The sequence below is a fragment of the Kogia breviceps genome, chromosome 9, assembly GCF_026419965.1.
Source record: "Kogia breviceps isolate mKogBre1 chromosome 9, mKogBre1 haplotype 1, whole genome shotgun sequence".
NCBI classification, from domain to species: Eukaryota; Metazoa; Chordata; class Mammalia; order Artiodactyla; family Physeteridae; genus Kogia; species Kogia breviceps.
Genome location: NC_081318.1, coordinates 95,597,085 through 95,613,799, shown reverse-complemented (window position 1 = coordinate 95,613,799; position 16,715 = coordinate 95,597,085). Strand labels below are relative to the sequence as shown.

The following is a 16,715-nucleotide window of genomic DNA, read 5'->3' as shown; positions in this document are numbered from 1 at the left end:
CGTGCCTATAGTATTTGCTTTCCTTGCTTGTATTTCAGTCATAAGCACACTTGAGTGTATTACTGGTAGACATCTGTGAGATATGGTAATGGCTCCTTACAGCAGAGATTCTTAACCATGGGTGTGTGTCAGAGTCCTAGTGACATGTGCCCAGGCCACATTCCAGACCTACTGAGTCAGAATCTCCTTCTTGTAGGCTTTTGTCTTTTGAAAAAGCTTCTACATGATCATAGTGTATAGTCTTAAGAACTATTGTGTTACAGATCCTAAAATAAATGTAGATTAAATTTTGCATGACGTTTTTTTTCTTTCTTTTTTTTTTTTGCGGTACACGGGCCTCTCACTGTTGTGGCCTCTCCCGTTGCGGAGCACAGGCTCCGGACGCGCAGGCTCAGCGGCCATGGCTCACGGGCCCAGCCACTCCGCGGCATGTGGGATCTTCCCGGACCGGGGCACGAACCCGTGTCCCCTGCATTGGCAGGCGATTCTCAACCACTGCGCCACCAGGGAAGCCCTGCATGACGTTTTCTATCTTACCAGAAATAAACTCCATATTGTTCATTCAGGGGTGTCAGAATCTGGTTCCAGTCTTTCTAGCATTTCTGCCAATATTCTCCTGTGGGTACCTTGTATATCAGCAAAACTGGACCTTCTTGTTGCCATGCCTGTGCTTATTCCTGAGGTTCCCCTTGCCTCAAAAGCCCTTCCTCCCAGGTCAGCCTCAGTTGTCACTCCTTTCTCTATGGATTCCGTGGGGACTAAATGAGCCAGAGAGAACAGTTCTGCCTTTCTGGGTATTTTGTTTTGTTCTCATTGTATTCCCTGGACCTTGGAACCTTGACTCTGTTGAGGTGATTAAGGTAATAATCTTTCTGAACCATGGTCTGCCTTGTTTTATATTGTTATTTGTATACTTGTCTGCTCTAATCAGTTACACCTGGTTCCATGCATGAAGGCAGCTTTTACACATTTTTAACAATAAAATAGTTTGATAAATATTTCTTGAACAAATGTGAGGTATCTTCTCTGTACGTGGGTAGTCAAGCAGAATTTGGAACTCTAGGGTAGAATCACAGAATTTATGAGCACAAGGGTAGGAGAGAATATCACAGTCCCTGAGTTCTCTTTGATCTGAGTCAGTGGAATGACCAGACTGGTGGGGGGCTTTATAGCTCCTGCCCCATCAAAGATACCAGCTTGATGTTTTTCAAGACAGTCCTCAGTTGTGAGATAAATTTGAACTGAGATGGTACTGTGTCATGTGTGAGTACTTGGGGGAGTAATTTGTAGCATTTGGTTTCATGGGTGCTAGTCTCAGCAGCACCTTATGTTTTGAATTTCTGTTCCACCTTAGGTAAGCCTCTTCTGTTGAACACTAAAGCTTTTATTTTACCTGTTCAGTACTGCCCTTGCAGGGTACTGAGTGGTTTAAAACTAGGCAGTGAGTTTCCCATGTGTTAATATACATGACTGGGGGGTTTGCAGAATTTCATATTTGGTGGTGAAGAGTATTTGATGTGAACCAACTGGAGTGTGATGAGAGCATGTGTTAAGAGCAGTGTACAGGGGAGAACTCACTGGTGGCTGTGATGATCGGTTTTGTTTGTTTTTTTTTTTTGAGTCAGCTTTATTAAGGTATGATTTACATTAAATAAAGATTCACCAGTTTTAGGTGTACAATTCATGGAGTTGTGACTGTTTTACATATACATGGTATAACCACAACTGCAATCGTGAGGTAACATGTCATCAGCACCAAAAGTTCCCTTGAGCCCTTTTACAGTTAGTACCCTTCCCCCACTCCGTAGTCTCTGGCAACCATTGATCTGCTTTCCATCACTGAAGTGTCGCCTTTTTAAAATGGAATCATATACTCTGTAGTTTGGCTTCTTTCACTTAGCACAGTTCTTTTGAGTTCATTCATGTCATTGTATTTGTTTATTGTCTTGTATTGCTGGGTAGTTATTCGATTGTTTAACCACAGTTTATCCTTTCTAGTGTCATCTTTTTGTGAGCTTGAAACTGCACATTATTTGCTTAAGGGTTTAGTTGACATCTGGTATCCAAACTACACATGAGTATGTTGTTTCTTGTTTAGAAGCTCTTTAAAGTCAAATAGAATCTTAGACTAAAGGACTTGAATGTAGTGGTTATAGTGGTTACCTATGCATCTGGTAATGTTTCTTCAAGTGTGGCCCTTAAACCACCTGCATCAGTTTCCTGGGGTGCTTACCAAACATGCAGAGTCCTGGGCCTTCTCAGTCTTAGTGAGTCAGTCTGTGAGTGGAGAAGTCTGAATGCTGTAAGTGGGTATCAGTACTGCAGAGGATTCATCTAATCCCAGTGAGTGTCCTTCAGTGTTTCCTGTTCAAGCCTCTCACCAGTGTCAGTTATTTACCACCTACCCTTCCTTCTACCGAGTCCACTGGCACAGCAGCAGATCTACTTCTACTAAAAAGTTGGGTCTGGAAATATTTCACTGCTTCCAGCTGCTGCCTAGTAGGGCAAGCTTCCTTCCTGGCGCTCCAGTCACTAGTTGTATGACCTTGAACTTACCCCAGTGCTTCATTATCCTCATCTGTGAAAATGGGGTGAATAATAGTACTTCAGAGTTGTTTGAGCATTGAGGTAATTATATGAGTAAAGTACTCAGAGTAGTACTGTTATTTAAGAGTTTGATTTTTTAAATATTGTTATTTTGAGTAGTAGTTTTATTGCCACCCTGGAAATATACATTCATTATTTGTTTTAACTCATGTTTACCAATTTATCAGTCACCATTTACCAATTTATCAGTCACCATTTTTTCTTGTAATTTAGACCGTCCTTCCTCATCGTTTCATGTCTTCCTGAAATCTATTCTTTAGAAGTTTCTTTAGAAGAAGTCTGTAAATGATAAACTCAGTTTTTGTTGATTTGAAAATACCTTTATTTGTTTCATGTATGCATGTTTTCCTCCCTCCCTCCCTCCCTCCATTGGCTGTGTTGGGTCTTCGTTGCTGCGCGGGGGCTTTCTCTAGTTGCAGCGTGTGGGCTTCTCGTTGCAGTGGCTTCTCTTTGTTGCGGACCACGGGCTTTAGGCGTGCGGGCTTCAGTAGTTGTGGCGCACGGTCTTAGTTGCTCTGAGGCATGTGGGATCTTCCCAGACCAAGGATAGAACCCGTGTCCCCTGCATTGGCAGACAGATTATTAACAGCTGAGCCACGAGGGAAGGCCCTACATGTTTTCTTTAGCCAGTTATATAACTGAAAATGACAGTCATTGGCTCTTAGCACTTTGATGATCTTACACCACTGTTGTTTGACTTCTTTCTTTTGTGACCTCTAGTGACAGTGTAATTGTCAATTTCTTTGTAGAAAATCTGGCTGTTCTCCCCCCCCACCCCCCCGTTTTTTCCTCTTTGCTTTGGAGTTCTTCAGTTTTATTGTTCTGGAGATTTCTCCTTGTCTGGAACACTTTGTGCTTTCTGAATTTGAGATGTATGTTCCTTATCAATTCTGGACAATTCTTAGCTCTTCCTTCTTCTCCCTTCTTCAAGAAGCCCAAAGAGTAGATTGGTTAGATCTTCTCATTCTCTACTCCACTTCTCAACCTTTCGTCATATTTTCAACCTCTTTGTCTTTCTGTGATACTGGGTTCGCCAAAAAGTTCACTCAGGTTTTTCCTCTTTTACAGAAGAACCCCAGCAAACTTTCTGGCCAACCCCATACACCCTAGATGATTTCTTCAGATCCATCTTCCAGCCTCTTGTTTGCTGTCTGAGCAATCAGTGAATTTTAAGTCTCATGCTTTAATTTCCTGCTTGTGCTTTCGTTTCTTTCCTTCCTTTATTTCTATCAGTATTTTGTTTATTTTATATTTTGTATTTCATAGTATTAGTATCTGAAGTTACTTTTGCTGTTTATTATTTCTTTTGGCTTGCTCATTGGGTATTGTTTCCTTATTTTTTTGGTGATTTGAAAAAAATTATTAAATCACATCTGCCCAACCCAATCTTAACTGCTTGGAATCCCAGTTAGCCCTGACTGAGGATGCATTTCTCCCAAGAAGATTTGTTTTTACTTCTTCCAGGCGCCCAGGGATGGCAGTGACCCGGAAGCACTCTAAATTCATTCTTGGCTTGGGGGTTTCAGAACTAGTAAGGTATAATCATAAATTCAAATGCTAACTCTGCACAAGGAGAAGCTTGAGATTGCAGATTAATAGGAGAGATTTCCCCTACCTCTTTAGAGAAGTTTGGGTATCCGAAATTCGGCTCACTGGTTGATCCTAGCTCTTCTTTCTCTAGTTCTATCTCTTCCTAGAACCCGTCTTTGGATAGCAATTGTAGCTAGAATCCTAACCTTATTCTTGAGCCTCTCCCATTGGGATTGGATTTGGTGCTTGCAGAATCTCTCGTTTCTCTGGAAAATGTTTTTCTGATAGCTTCTTTAGGTATCCACCAGTCTCTGAAAACGGCCATTCCTACAAGAATAATATTAATGTGCTTCAGCATTTTTGAAGAACTATATACACAATTCCTATAGTAAGGTTGGCATTAGTGCTAATTGAAACAACAGTCTTTAAAAATAAGGCCATTTATCTAATATTGAAGAATGTGTATGGCTGAAATTATAAAGTTTGAAAGAGGCAGAACATATTGCAGTGGACTAATAACTCTTCAGATGACCAAAATTCTCTGCCAGCAATGGAAAATTTTGTTTTCCATCTAGGGGAAACAGTGTTTAAGATGGGAACACTTCTGTTGTGTAAAGTCCATTGAAACCCTAGTTCACAAGAAAGTCTTTGAGGATTGGGCTTAACTTTGTACTTGTCAGAAAAGACGTAGTTAGAACAAGTCATGTGTTACTGGAGAATGTTTATTAAGCAGTTTGCTTATGCGTTAAATTGTTTAAATCTATGTTAGACATCTTTTTTTTCCCTTCCCCAAAGATGGTTATAGCAGCAGTACAACCCATTTTGTCATGTTGCCTTGTAGAAATATGTGATAATTAACAATAGAGATCCTTCTGAAACTTTCTTAAATCTCATAACCAATCATGATTATAAAATACATGAGTTTAGAAGCAGAGAGGTTAAGAGGTAGCTTGATGCTGACCTTTGCATTAGCACAGTTACAGATGAGCAGAAAGGGCCAGAGGTCTGATAGCGCTATCGCTATCGTGCATAATATATCAGGGTGTACCTCCTTATTATGCACAGCTGGAGCCCTGAGGAAACAAGTTCATGGTAGCCACACAGGAGAAAGTTGAGAATAGGATGTGAGGATTAACCTTTATTGACTGCCTACCACGTGCACAGTTACCATACCAAGGAATTTATGTATCACCCCTTTTAAATTACCATAAACCTCTGACTTTCTTGAGAGGCTCAGGGAAGTTGTCACTGACTTGAATTCTTGTGGATTTTTAAGTGGTGGAACCGATATTCACACCTAACCCACAGGCTTTCTACCAGAAAACTGCATGTTGTTTGGAGCTGGACTTTTATCCTAGCTTTCCAGCCCTAGACAGTTCATTTTGTTGTTCTTTAGTAAATTCTCTGGAGTCGCCAGGGGTGGGGGAGGGGTGGAGTGGTGGTGGGGTCAGAGATGGGAGCCACTTTCCCAGCATCCACTTTGTCTTTCCTTATTTGTCTTTCTTTATAAATTAGTAATTAATTTCAGTAACCGTGTGCATGGTGCCCAACTGAAAAAGTATGAAAGGAGTATAAGGAATTTTTGGAACGTTAATTCCTCTCCCTGTCTGTTAGTCATTGAGTTCCTTTTCCTGGAGGAGAGCCATTATTGTCAGTTTCTTGTTGCTCCCACCAGAAACAGTCTGTTAACATGAGGTGCATGCATTGTATTACATCTGTAAAACAAACGGTACATGCCATACACAAAAGCACTGCACCTTTGTATTTATCATTGACATATCTTCCATATTAGTACATAGAGGACAGCCTCTTTATTTTCATGTGACAACTTTATTGAAAGATAATTCATGTACCATAAAATTTTAAATCTGCAATTCAAAGATGTTTCAGTCTACTCACAGAATTTTGCAACCATCACCAACCACCCAATTTTAGAACATTTTCATCACCCCCAAAAGAAATTCTGTACACTTGAGTAGTTACCTCCATTTCTTCCCACCCCCTCAGCCATAAGCGGCCACTAACCTACTTTCTCTCTATTCTGGGAATTACATATAAATGGAATCATATAATATGATCTTTAGTGACTAGCTTCTTTGATTTGCCATAACGTTTTCAAGGATCATCCATGTTGTAGCATCTATCAGTACGTCCATTACTTTTTATTGTTGAGTAATATTCTATTATATTACTATTTTGTTTTATTTATCCATTCATCAGTTAATGGGCATTAGATTGTTTCTGCTTTGGGGTAGTACGTATAATGAGGCTAAGAACATGTATGTGCAAGTCTTTATTTTTGATGTATGTTTTAGCTTCTCTTGCGTATGTACCTAGGAGTGGAACTGCTGGGTCATATGGTAACTTTAATCTTTTGAGAAACTGCTTCTAGTTTTTCAAATGTTTTTCAAAATGAGTACATCATTTTCCTTTCTTCTAAACAGTCTGTGAGGGTTCTAGTATTTGCATATTTTTGCCATCACTTGTTAGTATCTGTCTTTTTTATTATTGCCATCCTAGTAGGTGTGAATTCGTGGTTCGTTGTGGTTTTGATTTCTGTTTTTCTGATGGCTAATGATGAACATCTTTTCTAGGAGTTTTAAATAGTTTTAGCTCTTAACATCTGGGTCTTTGATCTACTGTGAGTTAATTTTTGCGTGTAGTGTGAGTTAGGAGTCCTACTTTATTCTTTTGCACGTGGGTATCCATTTATCTCATCACCTTTTGTTTAAAAACACTATTCTTTCCTTATTGAATGGTCTTGGCGCCTTTGTTGAAAAATCATTTGATGGTAATGTGAGGGTTTATTTCTGGATTCTCAGTTCCACACTCTGTTGATTACTGTACCTTTGTAGTAAGTTTTGAAATCAAGAAGCATGAGTCTTCCAGTATTGTTCTTTCTCAATATTGGTTTGGCTATTCTGGGTCATTGCATTTCCATATGAGTTTTAGGAATGGCTTATCAATTTCTGCAAAGAAGCCAACTGGTATTTTGATAGGTATTGAATTGAATCTGTGGATCAGTTTGGGGCATATTGTCATCTTAACAGAATTAAGTCTTCAGTCCATTAACGTGGGATGTGTTTCTGTTTATTTAGATCTTCTTTAATTTCTTTCGGTAATCTTTTTTAGCTTTTATAGTATATATTTTGAACTTCTTTTGTTAAGTTTATCCCTGTGTACAGTTGACCCTTAACACGGGTTTGAACTACTTGGGTCCACTTATATGTGGATTTTTTAAAATAGTATGGTACTACAGTACTTCACAGTCCACAGATAGTTGACTCTGTGTATATGGAGGAACCACATACACAGAAGGCCAACTGTTAAGTTGTACTTCGATTTTCAGCCGTGCCCCAGACCTCTAATTGTTCAATGTTCAACTGTATTTTATTCTTTCTTTTTCCATGGAAAGCATAAAAATAATTTATTCTAAAAGATGGCAGAAATAAGAAATTCATCCTGAAAATATACTTTGGTATAATTCTGGTGAGACAGATTTTTCCCTCTGAACATGTTCTCCTACTGATTGCCCCACTGGAGTCTTAATTGCCTCGTAACAATTTTTAAACATTTCGCTGATTCCCATGTTGTGAACAGGCAGGAGCCATCTTCAAATCCGCAGGTTCCAAGGAGAGAGTAACATTTATTTCTCAGAAGAACAGCACTTTCTATCTCAGAAGAGTACATAAACATTTTATGGAGGCAGCATACTTTAGGTTAAATAGGTACATCATTCATCAAAGTGTAAGAAAGGTGACCGGAAAAAAATACTGCATTGTAGAATAAGGCATTCACATGTGGTGGGAACATTTAAGGCAGTTGATGGCTAAAACAGGTGAGTTAAGGAAGGTGGTCTGAGTATGGAGGTGATTTTGCATCTAGAGGAGTTCTCTTTGTGGCCTCAATGACTGAGCACTGGCGAGCAGGTCTTCTTCCTCAAGGCCAGTGATGCTTGAGGTACCAGATGGTTTCATTTTTCAACTGTGGTCCAAAGAGAGGGTTGAGTTGGGCCAGAATTGCAATCAGCCAAAAGAGATAGCAGCAAACTGAACAGGTCACCAATATGGTGATGCTAACTCCCTGGCTGGGATCCTTAGAGATGAACCAGGGCACCAGGAAGCTGATGAAGCCACAGAACATGCTCATCATAATGAGAGGCGCCGTGAGGCCGGTATATGCCATGGTTGCCCCCCAAGCTCTGTGTTTTATTCTTTTTGATGCTGTTGTGGGTGGAATTTTCTTAATTTCATTTGCCTCATTTTTTAATAGAAGAGTTATGTTGGATGCATGTGCCATAATCTATCATCATGTTATTAACAAGTCTCCCATTGATGGACATTTAGGCCCCAATATATTGCTATTTGCAGACATTGTCACTGTGAGTCAGGTGAATTTCAGTAAGGAGGTGTGCTGAGCTAAAGGATATTCAAATATTGGAATCATCTGTCAAATTAAAAATGAATATACTCTTTCTGTTTATAATTTTACAGCTAAAATATCCAGTGGTGGGCTATATAAAAAAATGTTCCAAACTCTTTTCAGTTAATTTTATTTACTTATTAAAAGTAATGATATGCTAGAGGAGGTTCATGTTGCTAAAATGTTGCCTAGAGCAGCACTGTCCAGTAGAACTTTCTGTGATGATGGAAATGTTCTATTATCTGCACTGTTCAGTACCATAGTCACCAGCTGTATGTGGTTACGGTTGTTTGAGCCCTTAAAATGAGGCTAGAGTGGCGGAAGAACTGAATCCTAAATTCTTTTTAATTTGGCTAGTGGCTATTGTGTCATATAATTATAGTTGCTTTTTGATTTAAATCTTGCGGAGGTATGCAGAAGCCATGTTCAAAGTGGTACATCTTGCATTATTTCCTGAGTAGCAGGAGGCAGTTGTTCTAGCTAAGTTTCATCAACATACAGGTCTTAGTAAATGATCACCACCACATTCCCCCCCTGCCCCGCGCCCTTTTTTTTGTAGTAGCAATTTACCCTGTACCCAGCTGGCTTCAGATTGCCTACAAACAGAGCCTTTTAGATAGAAACATATGGGTCCTTAGTTTGCTAGTTTTTATATGTATATCTCATCCTAATGTAAAAAGGTAGGCTTATATGAGGTAAAACTTATATATTCTCCAAAATCTGTCTTTGAAATTTATGAATTTATCTTGGTGATTATGCTATGGGTCACTGCTTGCAGATCATGAACCAGGAAGGCTAGAATCAGTTGGTGGTTTGACTAACCTTTTATGTTAGCTCTTAACTAGGCCTTGCTCTTGTCTCTAACTCCTCAGTTCTCTTTGGCGCTCTCACATGCTGAGAAAGGCATTGTTTACCAGCTGTTTACTCATGACCTCTGTTTCTATTTGCAGCCTAAACCTTTATTTTTTAACTATAGATTCTATATACCAAGCAGTCCACTGTATTTCTACAATGCTGGACATCCCACATGCCCCTCAAACTCTGATGAGCTGAAACAGAAGTAAGCTTTCACTGCAAACCATTCCTCCTCCTCCTGCTGTGTTCTCTCTCCAAATTAATGGTAACACTATCTTACTATCAGAAACCTAGGAGACAGATACCCACCTCCAGCAAGTGAATTACTGAGTTCTGAGTTCAGGTTTTCATCATTTCCTCCTGGGACACCTCACTAGTTTCCCTGCTTCTGTCTTTTATCCTTTCTGCCCATTCTGTATACCAATTTCATATGTTTTTTGCAGAGAGCAACTCTCTGGTCCTAAAATTGTATTTCAGTGGCTCCTCCTCGCCTTAAGGAGAGAGCCCGAATTCCTTAGAACTGTAGATCCTTCCTCCGTCAGCTGGCTGCCGCTGAAACTCTTCCCTGTCTCAGCCACACTAGGCTAGTTTAGGCCCTTGTGCCTCTCTTCACCCTGTTCCTGGGCCTTGGCCGCCCTCCTCCACCCCCTGTGCCTCATTCTGTTCTGTCTCTAAGATCACTCCCAGCATATAGATGTTTCTGGCTCAGCCCTCTGCCACCTCCTCCTCTGTAACAACACTTGGAGCCGTTATGTTCCCATATTCATGTGTTCACAGGCATTTCTCTAGAGCCCTCTTGCTAGACCATGCATCCCTCAGTGCTGGGCTCCTTTGTACCCCGGTACACATCACGGTGCATGCTGCACGCCAGGGATCCCCAACCCCGGTCCATGGACCGATATCCGTTGGTGACCTGTTAGGAACCGGGCCGTACAGCGGGAGGTGAGTGGCGGGCGAGGGAAGCCTCATCCCCGTCACTGGCATTACCGCCTGAGCTCCGCCTCCGGTCAGTTCAGTGGTGGCATTAGATTCTCACAGGAGCATGAACCCTACTGTGAACTGCACATGGGAGGGATCTAGGCTGCTCGCTCCTTATGAGACTCTAATGCCTGATGATCTGAGGGGGAGCTGAGGTGATGCTAGAGTGCTGGGGAGCGGCTGCAGATACAGATGATCATTAGCAGAGAGGTTTCACTGCACGGAGACCATGATAAATCAACTGCTTGCAGACTCGTATCAAAACCCTATCAGTGAGTGGCAAGTGACAAGCTGCATCTTACGGAGCAGACTGGACATAAGCCACACACTTCAGCTGTCACTGTCTCCTGTCACCCCCAGGTGGGACCATCTAGTTGCAGGAAAAGCTCAGGGCTCCCATGGATTCTGCATTATGGTGAGTTGTATAATCATTTCATTATATAGTACAACGTAATAATAATAGAAGGAAAGCGCACAATAAATGTGATGCACTTGAATCATCCCCAAACCATCCCCCCACCCCATCCCATGGAAAAATTGTCTTCCACGAAACTGGTCCCTGGTGTCACAAAGGCTGGGGACCACTGTTATGTGCTATTCTGAGTATTTCTGGAATCAGTGGATGCCATTTTTACACGCTTTTGGGCTCTGGATTAAACTTTTCTGTCTGCCTTTCTCTTCTTCAGTAGTAATAACGTGTACTGCCAGGCCCCACACTGTTTTATGAAATATTAATAATACAGGTGGATGAGAAGTCTATAGCTCCGTAATATATATGTTGTTAAGTGGTCAAGTAGTCAACTCGTTTGTTGTCTAAGGTGTAGTTTAGTTGGGAAGCAGGTGTGATTCACTTACAACTTCACTATGTTCAGTGTTCTAGAAGACAACACAGTCTTAGAATATAAGACCGTGTAAAGTGTCTGGCTTGGAATTGTGATTGTTTCTGTTAGAATTTGGCGAATAAGGTTTTCCTTTCCTTTTTTTTTTTTTTTGCGGTACGCGGGCCTCTCACTGTTGTGGCCTCTCCCGTTGTGGAGCACAGGCTCCGGACGCGCAGGCTCAGCGGCCATGGCTCACGGGCCCAGCCGCTCCGCGGCATGTGGGATCTTCCCGGACCGGGGCACGAACCCTCGTCCCCTGCATCGGCAGGCGGAATCTCAACCACTGCGCCACCAGGGAAGCCTCCCTTTTTTTTTTTTAAACTTGCCTATGCCCCAAAGAGAATTGGCTGTCACATTCTTATCACCCAGCTTCTTAATTCCTCTGATCATTTCAATTATTTAAAAAACCCCAGATTTTGTTGAGCCCAAAATCTGATAATTTAAAGTGAACTACTCTATTACTTATTGAGAACTTGGCAGCTCTGTTCATTTTCTATTGCTGCACAAATTACCACACACTTAGCAGGTGAAAATAATACCTGTTTATTAGCTCACAGTCCTGTAGGTCAGAAGTTAGGGCTGCACGGGTGGCTGATTTCTCACTGGACTGAAACCAAGCTGCTGGCCAAGGCTGCAGTTCTCATTTTGGGATTGGAGTCCTCTTTTAAGATGACTACTTATTGGCAGAGCTCTTCCTTGCATTGAAGTTGTTGTTATCCTTCTAGTTGTTGGCTGGGGACCACTCTCACTCCTAGAGGCCACCCGTAATTCCTTGCTCTGTGGCCCTAATGAGCAGTTCCTGACATGAATGTTTGCTTTTTTCCAGGCTGGCACAAGCACGCCCCTGACTTTTTCTGTGACCAGCCAGAGAAAACCCTGACCTGTAAAAAGGCTCATGTGGTTAGGTTAGGCCCACCCAGTGCATCTGCCCTTTTGCCATATAACGTAACATAATTACAAGAGTGATATCACATTCACAGGGCTTCCCACACTCAGAGAATTGGGGAATTACACAGGGCAAAGGTCATTGGGGCTCATTTTAGAATTCTGCCTACCATAGCAGACACTTCACATTTAGGTTTGATTTATACAAAGTTTAGAAATTCTCTTTTCATTGGAGAGGAATACATGAAATCATTGTGGCTTTTTCCTCCCTAGCTGTGTGACTTTACCCACTGCTACAGCAGCTAGCCTTTTTAGATAAGCTATTTTGAGAGAAAGTGTATACTGATTGATTCTGTCCTTAAGTAGAAATGCCAGATTGCATGTTTCTCAGGCTGACAATTACCACCAAGAGAGGAAGAGTGAGAAGGAGGGTGGGAGGAAGAGAGTGAGTTTTAGATTTAGGCTGTCGACGTAAGAGGAAAGAAAAAGAAATTTGACTTTATGTGAATGTCCCTAGAATACTACCTGAAGAAACTGGTTTGGATTCCTTTTCTTTATGTTTCAGTTAAAGATTAACTGAATTAATTTCTTAAATGGTGTCAGTTGCCATTTAAGCTGATAACAAAGGAAAGTACTTCTTTTTCTGCCAAATGTGAAGTTTACTTGTTTTTCTCTGCTGGAATAGAAAAGAAATAGCAGCTGGAAGGAAATCAGAGAACTCCCATCTGGTTGCCATGGCAATTTGGAGCAGAGGATGTACGCATTTTGCTAGGGTCGTTCAGTTTTTCTTCACTTTACTAATAAAGCAAATGTACATGAAAAATATAATATGAAGTCGATAAGCATGATAAAATAATCTTAGTATTCTAATGTAATATTTAAAGAAAAATATTTTGTTTTTTTTTTAACCTGCATTTTTTTGATAGCCCTATTTGGAGTAATGATTAGAATATTTAGTTATGTTTTATGTAGGGCAAAATAAATATAGTTCTTTGTGAAAAATATGAATGACTAGTTGGAATTTTGCTTTCTAAATTTTTTATTCCAGTTACTGAGTTGGTACATTTTCTTAGTATACATACACGTTGTTAAATTACTAGTGCCTTATAGCAACTTCAGATGATTAGATAGACTCTCTACTTTTTACAGAACTACATGTTATTTTCCCCTGTGAATGTACTAGGCAGTTGTACAAGAGACCATGCATATAGATTGCTTAAATCTAAATGTAGATATTTCTGATTTTTCTTGGAAGCATATACTTTAGTAAGGTATAAGGTGGATATTAAAGGGTACTATATAGTCGTATAAGCTCTTGCTTTTAAAAAACAGCTTTTTTAGGTATAATTCAAATACCGTACAACTTAGACATTTAAAGTATGCAGTTCAGTATTTTTTTGGTATATTCACATGGTTGTATAACCATCACCACGTTAGAACATTTTCATGCCTCCTGAAGAATCCCCCGTATCTATTAACAGTCAATCTCCATTTCTCTTCTCTCTTCCCCTGCTCCCAACTCCAAGCAACCATTAATACACTCGACAAATTTCCTATTCTGGACATTTTGATATAAAATGGCATCATTCAACATGTGTTCTTTTCTGACTCGTGTTTCTCATTTAGCGTAACGTTTTCAAGGGTCATCCTTGCTGTAGCATGTATTATCAGTACTTCATTTGTTTTTATTACTGAATAATATTACATTGTAAGGATATACCACATTTTACTGATCCATCTATCAGTTGATGCACATTTGGGTTGTTGCTGCGTTTTATCTATTCTGAATAGCACTGCTATGAACATTTTTACACAAGATTTTGTGAGGTCAAATGTTTTCATTTCTCTTGGGTATATACCTAGGAGTGGAATTGCTGGGTTTTATGGTAACTCTAAATTCAACCTTTTTCATAACTACCAGCTATTCCAAAACAGCTGCGCTATATTATAATCCTGCTACAACGTATGATGGTTCCAATATCTTCATTCTTGGCAATACTTGTTGTTGCCTGCTGTTTTTTTAAAATACAACCATCCTATTGGACGTGAAGTAGTACCTCATTGTGGTTTTGACTTCCCTTTTCCAAATGACTAATGATGCTGAGCATCTTTTAATGTGCTTATTGGTCTTCTTTGGAGAAATGTCTGTTCTACTTCTTTTCTTTAATTTTTAAAATTTGTCTCTTTATCGTCATGTTACAGATTTCTTTTTATATTCTAGATACAAGTTTCTTTAAAGCTGTATGATTTATAAATACATTCTTCCATTCTCTGGGTTGTCTTTACTTTCTTGATGGTGCCCTTTGAAACACAAACTTTCTTAATTTTGTTCAAGTCCAACTTTATCTTTTTTTCTTCTATTGCTTATGCTTTTAGTATCATATCTAAGAAACATTGCCAAGCATAAGGTGGTAATAGAGATTTACTCATTTTCTTCCTGAAAGTTATTAATTTTTAAAAAAATATTTTTATGTATTTATTTGGCTGCGCTGGGTCTTAGTTGCCTCACGCGGGATCTTTTAGTTGCGACATGAATGTGGGGTCTAGTTCACTGACCAGGGATCGAATCTGGGCCCCTGCCCTGGGAGTGTGAAGTCTTAACCACTGGACCACCAAGGGAAGTCCCAAGTTATTAATTTTGAGTTAATATTTATGTATTTATGTGAGGTAGGGTTACAACATTTTTTTGTATGCAGATAGCCATTTGTCCCAGTACCATTTGTTGAAAGACTATTCTTTCACCATTTAGTAGTGTTGGCACTGTTGTTGAAAATATTTATGAGTTTTTCCCCCCACGGCTTATGTGCTTCTAGTAATTTTTTTTTTTTTTTTTTTTTTCTGGCCACGCCGCATGGCCTGCAGGATCTTAGTTCCCTGACCAGGGATTGAACACCTCTTAATCTTTTAAACAGTTGAGATTTAAGCAGGCTTTGAGGTGCTGTAGAAGCCACCAGAGACCACTTTGAAGAAGCCAGCCTTAAAGACAGTGTGGCATCATTCTCTCTTACGTACATCTGTCCTAAGACAAATTACTGTGTTTTTCCTGTGCAGTGGGCAGTAACAAGGCTGGATGGGAAGAAAAGGAGTCAGTGATTGGACTGTAACGTTAGGTAGTTACAGTGTACTTGTCTTACTGTGAGGAACTGGGTAATTTGAGAGTTGATGATAAATGGTGTGAAGCAGGTTACTGGGAGAAGCCTCAGAAAAAAATATTCACTGATGTGACCAGGAATCTCTGCTATTGTTGAATCTGAGGGTCTAGAGTGGTGCCATCTAATAGAAATGTAATGTGAGCCTCATTTGTAACTTAAAGTGTTCTAGTAGCCACATTTTTTTAAAAAAGTAAAAACAAGCAGATGAATTTAATTTTAATAATTTATTATATCCAAAACATTCTTATTTTAACATGTAATAAATAAAAATTATTAATAAAATATTTTACATTTTTTGTACTAAATCTTGGAAATTCAGTACGTATTTTACACTTAGAACACATCTCAGTAAGGACTAGGCACATTTTAAGTGCTCAGCACCCACACGGGGCCAGAGGACAGCAGAGTTCTAGATGTGTTGATAGGACAGCCAGTCAAGATATTACATCTACGTTACTCAACTTCCTCTGTATTTCAAGGTACCCTGACTCATCCCTTTAACTTGATAGAGCTGGCTTTGGGGGAACTCTCTGCCTGCCTGTTCAGCATGGCCCTCCCTGACACCAGAGGGTCTGAGAATTTTGTTAAGCAAGTGACGTGGCAGCTCACCAAGAGACACACATTATGATAAAGATACCGGAGCCTCTCAAACTAGAGAAAATGGGCATGTGTGAAAATTAGAATCTCTTCTCCCTTCTCATAGGTACAGTCTGTTCCATTGAGGTAAAGGTCTATGTAGCAAATGCCACCGATGAAGTGGTGCTCACATGGGCATCATTTTGCCACCACTCCCCCTCCCCTCCCTCCCTCCACCCTTCCACCCCCCACCCGTTTGTCAATGTCTGGACATAGGTTTCTTTTGGTGATGAGTAAAAAATTTTTTATTGGAGTATAGTTGATTTACAATGTTGTGTTAGTTCCAGGTGTACAGCAAAGTGAATCAGTTATACATATATCCAGTGTTGGTTTTTTTAAGTTTCTTGTCCCATGTAGGCCATTACAGAGTATTGAGTAGAGTTCCCTGTGCTATACAGCAGGTCCTTATTAGTTATCTATTTTATATATAGTAGTGTGTATATTGTCAATCCCAATCTCCTGATTTATCCCCCGCCCCACTCATCCCCTGGTAACCATAAGTTTGTTTTCTACATTTGTGAGTCTGCTTCTATTTTGTAAATAAGTTCATTTGTACCCCTTCTTTTTTTTTTTTTTTAGATTCCACATATAAACGGTATCATATATTTGTCTTTCTCTGATTTACTTCACTTAGTATGATAATCTCTAGGTCCACCCATGTTGTTGCAAATGGCATTAGTTCATTCTTTTTTATGGTTGAGTAATATCCCATTGTATATATGTACCACATCTTTATCCATTCCTCTGTTGATGGACATTTAGGTTGCTT

The 16,715-nt window shown here is 39.9% G+C and overlaps 1 protein-coding gene and 1 pseudogene across 11 annotated transcripts in view; one reads left to right on the top strand and one right to left on the bottom strand.

Moving 5' to 3' along the window:
* The window catches only part of SRPK2 (SRSF protein kinase 2), a 227,021-nt gene that overhangs the window by 134,117 nt on the left and 76,189 nt on the right, over positions 1 to 16,715 (top strand). The gene's annotated exons all lie outside the window — the stretch shown is intronic.
* LOC131762782 (V-type proton ATPase subunit e 1 pseudogene) lies at positions 8,067 to 8,322 on the bottom strand (annotated as a pseudogene).